General features: G+C 60.6%; 4 non-coding genes across 4 annotated transcripts; all 4 read left to right on the top strand.

Annotated features, from left to right (window-relative positions):
• The first annotated feature begins 2,368 nt into the window (after window positions 1-2,368).
• Window positions 2,369-2,462, top strand: LOC138382179 (small nucleolar RNA SNORD116). The gene has a single exon (XR_011233334.1). It is a non-coding gene; the product is annotated as a small nucleolar RNA SNORD116 (small nucleolar RNA).
• A 2,630-nt stretch (window positions 2,463-5,092) lies between these two features.
• On the top strand, window positions 5,093-5,186 carry LOC138382180 (small nucleolar RNA SNORD116). The gene has a single exon (XR_011233335.1). It is a non-coding gene; the product is annotated as a small nucleolar RNA SNORD116 (small nucleolar RNA).
• A 2,630-nt stretch (window positions 5,187-7,816) lies between these two features.
• On the top strand, window positions 7,817-7,910 carry LOC138382182 (small nucleolar RNA SNORD116). Its single transcript, XR_011233336.1, has one exon. It is a non-coding gene; the product is annotated as a small nucleolar RNA SNORD116 (small nucleolar RNA).
• A 2,630-nt stretch (window positions 7,911-10,540) lies between these two features.
• Window positions 10,541-10,634, top strand: LOC138382183 (small nucleolar RNA SNORD116). The gene has a single exon (XR_011233337.1). It is a non-coding gene; the product is annotated as a small nucleolar RNA SNORD116 (small nucleolar RNA).
• The last annotated feature ends 1,571 nt before the right edge of the window (window positions 10,635-12,205 follow it).

The raw sequence follows: 12,205 nt of genomic DNA on the forward strand, positions 1-12,205 counted from the left end.
GTGTCGTGATTGCAGTCACACGGACCTGGTCCCCCGCGGCCTGCGTGCGCAAGTTTAGGCCGGGGTCCTCCATTCCCTGATGAGAGCACAAGGCCCAGGCTTCAGGCCCAAGTTGGTGCTGCCTTTCCGTTTGGTGGGGATAGGGCATTGCCAGTGACGAGGAGGCAGAAAGGATAGAAATGGGTGGCGCGGCACCTGTTGGCACCCACTTTGGACCTGCACCCGGCTGGAGGTCTCCTGGGCGTTGGGCAGTCTCCCCATCTCCTTCCTCCTGTCCCCTGGGTGGAATCCCTGTGTGCAAGGGTCTGGCGACCTTGGCTGGGGGCGACCCCAAGACAAAGTGGTGCGGTGTGCTCCCGAGAATGTCCATGTCACGTAGCGTGCTGTGTTTTAATGGCGAGGTGATGGCTCTTGCGTGCCTATTTCTGGGCAGGCATAGGCATTGCAAAGGAGGGCCCGAGGGGAGGGTCCCAGTGAATGCTTCCCTTGCCACCCCACACCCCAGGGGGTCCCTGCGTCACATAGGGTGTTGGCTGGCAAGTGCCGAGCCCCACCCTAGTGTGGAGAACTCCTGAATAGTTTCGTTGGCTCCCCCATTGATGGGGCCCTTCCTTGTCTCAGCTTGTCTGAGGTAACATTCTTTTGGTAGCTTGGCCGCCCTTGTGCCAGGAAGCTTGCGTGTTTGGTGTGATGGGAAGGGAACTTGCACATCACTGGCCCTGGCAGCCCCTGTGGGCTTCAGTGTCTCTTTGGGGTCTTCATGGGCTGTGATGGGCCCCCCGAAGCACACGGACTGTGACCTCCGAGACACGCTGTGAGGGCCAACTCCTGACTTGGGATACCGTGATGTCTCCTGGTGGTCAGGGGTGTTTATATGGGTAATTGGTCGTGGAGCGTGGGGCGCGGAGCGTCTCTGCTCTGTTGGGCAGTTTGCCGTGATGCCGTGGCCGGGATGGGCTGAAAGGTGGTAAGGCGCTCGGATGAAAGAAGAACGTTGCATGAGGTTTGTGCTTTGGAGCTGATTGGGAAACCGTGTGTCTGGACCGAATGTGGTGCCTCCGTCGGGGTCCAGAGTTGCAGGCCTGAGGGCGGTGGTGTGGCGAAGGTTGTAAGGCTGTGGCCTGCTGGACAGCTGCCGAGAGCTCACTGCACTGGAGCCCCGGGTGGGCGGTTGACACAAGGAAGGCCGGTGGATGTCAGTGTTGTGGCCTTGTGGGCCAGGGTTAGGTGAGTCTGTCCGGCTTTAAAGCCATGAGTGGTCTTCAGTTGTGCCGGTGGGCCCGTGAGGACAGGTTGACTCCCCGAAGGGAGGATGCGCTGCTGGCCATGCAGCGCGTCTGGCCACCTAGGTTGGTCTGCCTCTGCTCTTGAGGCAGTGTCTCTGGGTGATCTCCCCGGCGTGAGGGTGGCGGTGTCCAGTGGCGGTGTCGGTTGCTTTTGTGCCAGGTGCGGTTCACCTGGGAGTGTGGCCCCATTGGCGTCAGATCCCCTGTGAGTGTGAGCACAGCGTGCCATCAGGAGAAGTAGCGGCTGTTAGGCAACCACCCCTGGCCCCTGTCAGCATCCCGCAGAGGCCATGGTTCTCATGCCCTCGATGCAAGGCCTTGGTCTAGAGCAGTAGGGTTTTCACGGGGTCAAGCCTGGAAGGGGTCGAGGGTGACTGGCCTCTCAGGAAATGAGGAACACAAGCGCAGCCTAGCGTGTGAGTCTGACCTAGGCACACGTTCCGAGGACCGCACCAGCCGTTCCCAGAAACAGCGTCTGCTTGAAATCGGGGCTCCGACTAGGACACAAGTCAGGTCCTAGCGGTGGCCACCAAAGAGATCTTGGAAACACGTGTTTATGGGGCGGGTCTGGGTAGAAAACCCCCCGCAGCAGTTCAGTGAAGGGCAGGAAGGTCACCCCGCTGGAAGGAATGGCATGGAAGTGGCGGCCCGTGTCCCTGGGTCCCCCTCTCAACGGTGCATATGCTTTGTGTACACTTCTCAGGGGGAGTTGCCTTGAGAGGCATGCTGTCTGCTTGGAAGGAAGACGTTCGTTTCTTCTGAGGCCCGGAGGTGCTACGGCATGGTGGAATTGGGAATGGCCTAGCTCGTGCGCCGTGCTGGTGGATCGCTCAGGAGGAGGGTAAGCACTCCCTTGCCCCGCGTGCTGATGCTGTCTGCGGGCCCTTGCAGCTCCTCCCAGGAGCTGTCTCTCAGCAGGCCAGTGATGGCTTGCCGAGTTCCACCCCCAGAGGGAACGGTGTGTTCCTCCGGCTCCGTGGCGTGGCCCTGGGTCCTCCAGGGCGCTCAAGGCCATGGAGGTCCCCGGCTGGCCCACCGCCGGGCCCTGGGGATGATACTTCCAGCGTCTGGGAACGTGGCTTGGATCGATGATGAGTCCCCCAAAAAACATTCCTTGGAAAATCTGAACAAAATGAGTGAAACCCACTACCGTCTCTCTCATCGGATCTGAGGTCCAGCACGTTGCCTGAGCCAGAGCCTTTAGGAGAGTGAGGGAGGAATGCCACTGGTACACATTTCCCCATCCACCCAAGGCATCCACACTTGAAGGTCCTCCGTGTCACGGGCATTAGAAACACCCCCGATAGGTGCTGTACACGGGAAGGAGAGCGGTCCGTGCGGTGGGCACTGAAGAGGTGGCGTGGCGGCCAGCGCAGCAGGCCTGAGTATTGGTGGTGGTGCAGGTGGGCTAGGCCTGGCGAGCTGAGGGCCAGCATGTGTGTCGTGATTGCAGTCACACGGACCTGGTCCCCCGCGGCCTGCGTGCGCAAGTTTAGGCCGGGGTCCTCCATTCCCTGATGAGAGCACAAGGCCCAGGCTTCAGGCCCAAGTTGGTGCTGCCTTTCCGTTTGGTGGGGATAGGGCATTGCCAGTGACGAGGAGGCAGAAAGGATAGAAATGGGTGGCGCGGCACCTGTTGGCACCCACTTTGGACCTGCACCCGGCTGGAGGTCTCCTGGGCGTTGGGCAGTCTCCCCATCTCCTTCCTCCTGTCCCCTGGGTGGAATCCCTGTGTGCAAGGGTCTGGCGACCTTGGCTGGGGGCGACCCCAAGACAAAGTGGTGCGGTGTGCTCCCGAGAATGTCCATGTCACGTAGCGTGCTGTGTTTTAATGGCGAGGTGATGGCTCTTGCGTGCCTATTTCTGGGCAGGCATAGGCATTGCAAAGGAGGGCCCGAGGGGAGGGTCCCAGTGAATGCTTCCCTTGCCACCCCACACCCCAGGGGGTCCCTGCGTCACATAGGGTGTTGGCTGGCAAGTGCCGAGCCCCACCCTAGTGTGGAGAACTCCTGAATAGTTTCGTTGGCTCCCCCATTGATGGGGCCCTTCCTTGTCTCAGCTTGTCTGAGGTAACATTCTTTTGGTAGCTTGGCCGCCCTTGTGCCAGGAAGCTTGCGTGTTTGGTGTGATGGGAAGGGAACTTGCACATCGCTGGCCCTGGCAGCCCCTGTGGGCTTCAGTGTCTCTTTGGGGTCTTCATGGGCTGTGATGGGCCCCCCGAAGCACACGGACTGTGACCTCCGAGACACGCTGTGAGGGCCAACTCCTGACTTGGGATACCGTGATGTCTCCTGGTGGTCAGGGGTGTTTATATGGGTAATTGGTCGTGGAGCGTGGGGCGCGGAGCGTCTCTGCTCTGTTGGGCAGTTTGCCGTGATGCCGTGGCCGGGATGGGCTGAAAGGTGGTAAGGCGCTCGGATGAAAGAAGAACGTTGCATGAGGTTTGTGCTTTGGAGCTGATTGGGAAACCGTGTGTCTGGACCGAATGTGGTGCCTCCGTCGGGGTCCAGAGTTGCAGGCCTGAGGGCGGTGGTGTGGCGAAGGTTGTAAGGCTGTGGCCTGCTGGACAGCTGCCGAGAGCTCACTGCACTGGAGCCCCGGGTGGGCGGTTGACACAAGGAAGGCCGGTGGATGTCAGTGTTGTGGCCTTGTGGGCCAGGGTTAGGTGAGTCTGTCCGGCTTTAAAGCCATGAGTGGTCTTCAGTTGTGCCGGTGGGCCCGTGAGGACAGGTTGACTCCCCGAAGGGAGGATGCGCTGCTGGCCATGCAGCGCGTCTGGCCACCTAGGTTGGTCTGCCTCTGCTCTTGAGGCAGTGTCTCTGGGTGATCTCCCCGGCGTGAGGGTGGCGGTGTCCAGTGGCGGTGTCGGTTGCTTTTGTGCCAGGTGCGGTTCACCTGGGAGTGTGGCCCCATTGGCGTCAGATCCCCTGTGAGTGTGAGCACAGCGTGCCATCAGGAGAAGTAGCGGCTGTTAGGCAACCACCCCTGGCCCCTGTCAGCATCCCGCAGAGGCCATGGTTCTCATGCCCTCGATGCAAGGCCTTGGTCTAGAGCAGTAGGGTTTTCACGGGGTCAAGCCTGGAAGGGGTCGAGGGTGACTGGCCTCTCAGGAAATGAGGAACACAAGCGCAGCCTAGCGTGTGAGTCTGACCTAGGCACACGTTCCGAGGACCGCACCAGCCGTTCCCAGAAACAGCGTCTGCTTGAAATCGGGGCTCCGACTAGGACACAAGTCAGGTCCTAGCGGTGGCCACCAAAGAGATCTTGGAAACACGTGTTTATGGGGCGGGTCTGGGTAGAAAACCCCCCGCAGCAGTTCAGTGAAGGGCAGGAAGGTCACCCCGCTGGAAGGAATGGCATGGAAGTGGCGGCCCGTGTCCCTGGGTCCCCCTCTCAACGGTGCATATGCTTTGTGTACACTTCTCAGGGGGAGTTGCCTTGAGAGGCATGCTGTCTGCTTGGAAGGAAGACGTTCGTTTCTTCTGAGGCCCGGAGGTGCTACGGCATGGTGGAATTGGGAATGGCCTAGCTCGTGCGCCGTGCTGGTGGATCGCTCAGGAGGAGGGTAAGCACTCCCTTGCCCCGCGTGCTGATGCTGTCTGCGGGCCCTTGCAGCTCCTCCCAGGAGCTGTCTCTCAGCAGGCCAGTGATGGCTTGCCGAGTTCCACCCCCAGAGGGAACGGTGTGTTCCTCCGGCTCCGTGGCGTGGCCCTGGGTCCTCCAGGGCGCTCAAGGCCATGGAGGTCCCCGGCTGGCCCACCGCCGGGCCCTGGGGATGATACTTCCAGCGTCTGGGAACGTGGCTTGGATCGATGATGAGTCCCCCAAAAAACATTCCTTGGAAAATCTGAACAAAATGAGTGAAACCCACTACCGTCTCTCTCATCGGATCTGAGGTCCAGCACGTTGCCTGAGCCAGAGCCTTTAGGAGAGTGAGGGAGGAATGCCACTGGTACACATTTCCCCATCCACCCAAGGCATCCACACTTGAAGGTCCTCCGTGTCACGGGCATTAGAAACACCCCCGATAGGTGCTGTACACGGGAAGGAGAGCGGTCCGTGCGGTGGGCACTGAAGAGGTGGCGTGGCGGCCAGCGCAGCAGGCCTGAGTATTGGTGGTGGTGCAGGTGGGCTAGGCCTGGCGAGCTGAGGGCCAGCATGTGTGTCGTGATTGCAGTCACACGGACCTGGTCCCCCGCGGCCTGCGTGCGCAAGTTTAGGCCGGGGTCCTCCATTCCCTGATGAGAGCACAAGGCCCAGGCTTCAGGCCCAAGTTGGTGCTGCCTTTCCGTTTGGTGGGGATAGGGCATTGCCAGTGACGAGGAGGCAGAAAGGATAGAAATGGGTGGCGCGGCACCTGTTGGCACCCACTTTGGACCTGCACCCGGCTGGAGGTCTCCTGGGCGTTGGGCAGTCTCCCCATCTCCTTCCTCCTGTCCCCTGGGTGGAATCCCTGTGTGCAAGGGTCTGGCGACCTTGGCTGGGGGCGACCCCAAGACAAAGTGGTGCGGTGTGCTCCCGAGAATGTCCATGTCACGTAGCGTGCTGTGTTTTAATGGCGAGGTGATGGCTCTTGCGTGCCTATTTCTGGGCAGGCATAGGCATTGCAAAGGAGGGCCCGAGGGGAGGGTCCCAGTGAATGCTTCCCTTGCCACCCCACACCCCAGGGGGTCCCTGCGTCACATAGGGTGTTGGCTGGCAAGTGCCGAGCCCCACCCTAGTGTGGAGAACTCCTGAATAGTTTCGTTGGCTCCCCCATTGATGGGGCCCTTCCTTGTCTCAGCTTGTCTGAGGTAACATTCTTTTGGTAGCTTGGCCGCCCTTGTGCCAGGAAGCTTGCGTGTTTGGTGTGATGGGAAGGGAACTTGCACATCGCTGGCCCTGGCAGCCCCTGTGGGCTTCAGTGTCTCTTTGGGGTCTTCATGGGCTGTGATGGGCCCCCCGAAGCACACGGACTGTGACCTCCGAGACACGCTGTGAGGGCCAACTCCTGACTTGGGATACCGTGATGTCTCCTGGTGGTCAGGGGTGTTTATATGGGTAATTGGTCGTGGAGCGTGGGGCGCGGAGCGTCTCTGCTCTGTTGGGCAGTTTGCCGTGATGCCGTGGCCGGGATGGGCTGAAAGGTGGTAAGGCGCTCGGATGAAAGAAGAACGTTGCATGAGGTTTGTGCTTTGGAGCTGATTGGGAAACCGTGTGTCTGGACCGAATGTGGTGCCTCCGTCGGGGTCCAGAGTTGCAGGCCTGAGGGCGGTGGTGTGGCGAAGGTTGTAAGGCTGTGGCCTGCTGGACAGCTGCCGAGAGCTCACTGCACTGGAGCCCCGGGTGGGCGGTTGACACAAGGAAGGCCGGTGGATGTCAGTGTTGTGGCCTTGTGGGCCAGGGTTAGGTGAGTCTGTCCGGCTTTAAAGCCATGAGTGGTCTTCAGTTGTGCCGGTGGGCCCGTGAGGACAGGTTGACTCCCCGAAGGGAGGATGCGCTGCTGGCCATGCAGCGCGTCTGGCCACCTAGGTTGGTCTGCCTCTGCTCTTGAGGCAGTGTCTCTGGGTGATCTCCCCGGCGTGAGGGTGGCGGTGTCCAGTGGCGGTGTCGGTTGCTTTTGTGCCAGGTGCGGTTCACCTGGGAGTGTGGCCCCATTGGCGTCAGATCCCCTGTGAGTGTGAGCACAGCGTGCCATCAGGAGAAGTAGCGGCTGTTAGGCAACCACCCCTGGCCCCTGTCAGCATCCCGCAGAGGCCATGGTTCTCATGCCCTCGATGCAAGGCCTTGGTCTAGAGCAGTAGGGTTTTCACGGGGTCAAGCCTGGAAGGGGTCGAGGGTGACTGGCCTCTCAGGAAATGAGGAACACAAGCGCAGCCTAGCGTGTGAGTCTGACCTAGGCACACGTTCCGAGGACCGCACCAGCCGTTCCCAGAAACAGCGTCTGCTTGAAATCGGGGCTCCGACTAGGACACAAGTCAGGTCCTAGCGGTGGCCACCAAAGAGATCTTGGAAACACGTGTTTATGGGGCGGGTCTGGGTAGAAAACCCCCCGCAGCAGTTCAGTGAAGGGCAGGAAGGTCACCCCGCTGGAAGGAATGGCATGGAAGTGGCGGCCCGTGTCCCTGGGTCCCCCTCTCAACGGTGCATATGCTTTGTGTACACTTCTCAGGGGGAGTTGCCTTGAGAGGCATGCTGTCTGCTTGGAAGGAAGACGTTCGTTTCTTCTGAGGCCCGGAGGTGCTACGGCATGGTGGAATTGGGAATGGCCTAGCTCGTGCGCCGTGCTGGTGGATCGCTCAGGAGGAGGGTAAGCACTCCCTTGCCCCGCGTGCTGATGCTGTCTGCGGGCCCTTGCAGCTCCTCCCAGGAGCTGTCTCTCAGCAGGCCAGTGATGGCTTGCCGAGTTCCACCCCCAGAGGGAACGGTGTGTTCCTCCGGCTCCGTGGCGTGGCCCTGGGTCCTCCAGGGCGCTCAAGGCCATGGAGGTCCCCGGCTGGCCCACCGCCGGGCCCTGGGGATGATACTTCCAGCGTCTGGGAACGTGGCTTGGATCGATGATGAGTCCCCCAAAAAACATTCCTTGGAAAATCTGAACAAAATGAGTGAAACCCACTACCGTCTCTCTCATCGGATCTGAGGTCCAGCACGTTGCCTGAGCCAGAGCCTTTAGGAGAGTGAGGGAGGAATGCCACTGGTACACATTTCCCCATCCACCCAAGGCATCCACACTTGAAGGTCCTCCGTGTCACGGGCATTAGAAACACCCCCGATAGGTGCTGTACACGGGAAGGAGAGCGGTCCGTGCGGTGGGCACTGAAGAGGTGGCGTGGCGGCCAGCGCAGCAGGCCTGAGTATTGGTGGTGGTGCAGGTGGGCTAGGCCTGGCGAGCTGAGGGCCAGCATGTGTGTCGTGATTGCAGTCACACGGACCTGGTCCCCCGCGGCCTGCGTGCGCAAGTTTAGGCCGGGGTCCTCCATTCCCTGATGAGAGCACAAGGCCCAGGCTTCAGGCCCAAGTTGGTGCTGCCTTTCCGTTTGGTGGGGATAGGGCATTGCCAGTGACGAGGAGGCAGAAAGGATAGAAATGGGTGGCGCGGCACCTGTTGGCACCCACTTTGGACCTGCACCCGGCTGGAGGTCTCCTGGGCGTTGGGCAGTCTCCCCATCTCCTTCCTCCTGTCCCCTGGGTGGAATCCCTGTGTGCAAGGGTCTGGCGACCTTGGCTGGGGGCGACCCCAAGACAAAGTGGTGCGGTGTGCTCCCGAGAATGTCCATGTCACGTAGCGTGCTGTGTTTTAATGGCGAGGTGATGGCTCTTGCGTGCCTATTTCTGGGCAGGCATAGGCATTGCAAAGGAGGGCCCGAGGGGAGGGTCCCAGTGAATGCTTCCCTTGCCACCCCACACCCCAGGGGGTCCCTGCGTCACATAGGGTGTTGGCTGGCAAGTGCCGAGCCCCACCCTAGTGTGGAGAACTCCTGAATAGTTTCGTTGGCTCCCCCATTGATGGGGCCCTTCCTTGTCTCAGCTTGTCTGAGGTAACATTCTTTTGGTAGCTTGGCCGCCCTTGTGCCAGGAAGCTTGCGTGTTTGGTGTGATGGGAAGGGAACTTGCACATCACTGGCCCTGGCAGCCCCTGTGGGCTTCAGTGTCTCTTTGGGGTCTTCATGGGCTGTGATGGGCCCCCCGAAGCACACGGACTGTGACCTCCGAGACACGCTGTGAGGGCCAACTCCTGACTTGGGATACCGTGATGTCTCCTGGTGGTCAGGGGTGTTTATATGGGTAATTGGTCGTGGAGCGTGGGGCGCGGAGCGTCTCTGCTCTGTTGGGCAGTTTGCCGTGATGCCGTGGCCGGGATGGGCTGAAAGGTGGTAAGGCGCTCGGATGAAAGAAGAACGTTGCATGAGGTTTGTGCTTTGGAGCTGATTGGGAAACCGTGTGTCTGGACCGAATGTGGTGCCTCCGTCGGGGTCCAGAGTTGCAGGCCTGAGGGCGGTGGTGTGGCGAAGGTTGTAAGGCTGTGGCCTGCTGGACAGCTGCCGAGAGCTCACTGCACTGGAGCCCCGGGTGGGCGGTTGACACAAGGAAGGCCGGTGGATGTCAGTGTTGTGGCCTTGTGGGCCAGGGTTAGGTGAGTCTGTCCGGCTTTAAAGCCATGAGTGGTCTTCAGTTGTGCCGGTGGGCCCGTGAGGACAGGTTGACTCCCCGAAGGGAGGATGCGCTGCTGGCCATGCAGCGCGTCTGGCCACCTAGGTTGGTCTGCCTCTGCTCTTGAGGCAGTGTCTCTGGGTGATCTCCCCGGCGTGAGGGTGGCGGTGTCCAGTGGCGGTGTCGGTTGCTTTTGTGCCAGGTGCGGTTCACCTGGGAGTGTGGCCCCATTGGCGTCAGATCCCCTGTGAGTGTGAGCACAGCGTGCCATCAGGAGAAGTAGCGGCTGTTAGGCAACCACCCCTGGCCCCTGTCAGCATCCCGCAGAGGCCATGGTTCTCATGCCCTCGATGCAAGGCCTTGGTCTAGAGCAGTAGGGTTTTCACGGGGTCAAGCCTGGAAGGGGTCGAGGGTGACTGGCCTCTCAGGAAATGAGGAACACAAGCGCAGCCTAGCGTGTGAGTCTGACCTAGGCACACGTTCCGAGGACCGCACCAGCCGTTCCCAGAAACAGCGTCTGCTTGAAATCGGGGCTCCGACTAGGACACAAGTCAGGTCCTAGCGGTGGCCACCAAAGAGATCTTGGAAACACGTGTTTATGGGGCGGGTCTGGGTAGAAAACCCCCCGCAGCAGTTCAGTGAAGGGCAGGAAGGTCACCCCGCTGGAAGGAATGGCATGGAAGTGGCGGCCCGTGTCCCTGGGTCCCCCTCTCAACGGTGCATATGCTTTGTGTACACTTCTCAGGGGGAGTTGCCTTGAGAGGCATGCTGTCTGCTTGGAAGGAAGACGTTCGTTTCTTCTGAGGCCCGGAGGTGCTACGGCATGGTGGAATTGGGAATGGCCTAGCTCGTGCGCCGTGCTGGTGGATCGCTCAGGAGGAGGGTAAGCACTCCCTTGCCCCGCGTGCTGATGCTGTCTGCGGGCCCTTGCAGCTCCTCCCAGGAGCTGTCTCTCAGCAGGCCAGTGATGGCTTGCCGAGTTCCACCCCCAGAGGGAACGGTGTGTTCCTCCGGCTCCGTGGCGTGGCCCTGGGTCCTCCAGGGCGCTCAAGGCCATGGAGGTCCCCGGCTGGCCCACCGCCGGGCCCTGGGGATGATACTTCCAGCGTCTGGGAACGTGGCTTGGATCGATGATGAGTCCCCCAAAAAACATTCCTTGGAAAATCTGAACAAAATGAGTGAAACCCACTACCGTCTCTCTCATCGGATCTGAGGTCCAGCACGTTGCCTGAGCCAGAGCCTTTAGGAGAGTGAGGGAGGAATGCCACTGGTACACATTTCCCCATCCACCCAAGGCATCCACACTTGAAGGTCCTCCGTGTCACGGGCATTAGAAACACCCCCGATAGGTGCTGTACACGGGAAGGAGAGCGGTCCGTGCGGTGGGCACTGAAGAGGTGGCGTGGCGGCCAGCGCAGCAGGCCTGAGTATTGGTGGTGGTGCAGGTGGGCTAGGCCTGGCGAGCTGAGGGCCAGCATGTGTGTCGTGATTGCAGTCACACGGACCTGGTCCCCCGCGGCCTGCGTGCGCAAGTTTAGGCCGGGGTCCTCCATTCCCTGATGAGAGCACAAGGCCCAGGCTTCAGGCCCAAGTTGGTGCTGCCTTTCCGTTTGGTGGGGATAGGGCATTGCCAGTGACGAGGAGGCAGAAAGGATAGAAATGGGTGGCGCGGCACCTGTTGGCACCCACTTTGGACCTGCACCCGGCTGGAGGTCTCCTGGGCGTTGGGCAGTCTCCCCATCTCCTTCCTCCTGTCCCCTGGGTGGAATCCCTGTGTGCAAGGGTCTGGCGACCTTGGCTGGGGGCGACCCCAAGACAAAGTGGTGCGGTGTGCTCCCGAGAATGTCCATGTCACGTAGCGTGCTGTGTTTTAATGGCGAGGTGATGGCTCTTGCGTGCCTATTTCTGGGCAGGCATAGGCATTGCAAAGGAGGGCCCGAGGGGAGGGTCCCAGTGAATGCTTCCCTTGCCACCCCACACCCCAGGGGGTCCCTGCGTCACATAGGGTGTTGGCTGGCAAGTGCCGAGCCCCACCCTAGTGTGGAGAACTCCTGAATAGTTTCGTTGGCTCCCCCATTGATGGGGCCCTTCCTTGTCTCAGCTTGTCTGAGGTAACATTCTTTTGGTAGCTTGGCCGCCCTTGTGCCAGGAAGCTTGCGTGTTTGGTGTGATGGGAAGGGAACTTGCACATCGCTGGCCCTGGCAGCCCCTGTGGGCTTCAGTGTCTCTTTGGGGTCTTCATGGGCTGTGATGGGCCCCCCGAAGCACACGGACTGTGACCTCCGAGACACGCTGTGAGGGCCAACTCCTGACTTGGGATACCGTGATGTCTCCTGGTGGTCAGGGGTGTTTATATGGGTAATTGGTCGTGGAGCGTGGGGCGCGGAGCGTCTCTGCTCTGTTGGGCAGTTTGCCGTGATGCCGTGGCCGGGATGGGCTGAAAGGTGGTAAGGCGCTCGGATGAAAGAAGAACGTTGCATGAGGTTTGTGCTTTGGAGCTGATTGGGAAACCGTGTGTCTGGACCGAATGTGGTGCCTCCGTCGGGGTCCAGAGTTGCAGGCCTGAGGGCGGTGGTGTGGCGAAGGTTGTAAGGCTGTGGCCTGCTGGACAGCTGCCGAGAGCTCACTGCACTGGAGCCCCGGGTGGGCGGTTGACACAAGGAAGGCCGGTGGATGTCAGTGTTGTGGCCTTGTGGGCCAGGGTTAGGTGAGTCTGTCCGGCTTTAAAGCCATGAGTGGTCTTCAGTTGTGCCGGTGGGCCCGTGAGGACAGGTTGACTCCCCGAAGGG

Source organism: Eulemur rufifrons, chromosome 3 (genome assembly GCF_041146395.1).
Source record: "Eulemur rufifrons isolate Redbay chromosome 3, OSU_ERuf_1, whole genome shotgun sequence".
NCBI lineage: Eukaryota > Metazoa > Chordata > Mammalia > Primates > Lemuridae > Eulemur > Eulemur rufifrons.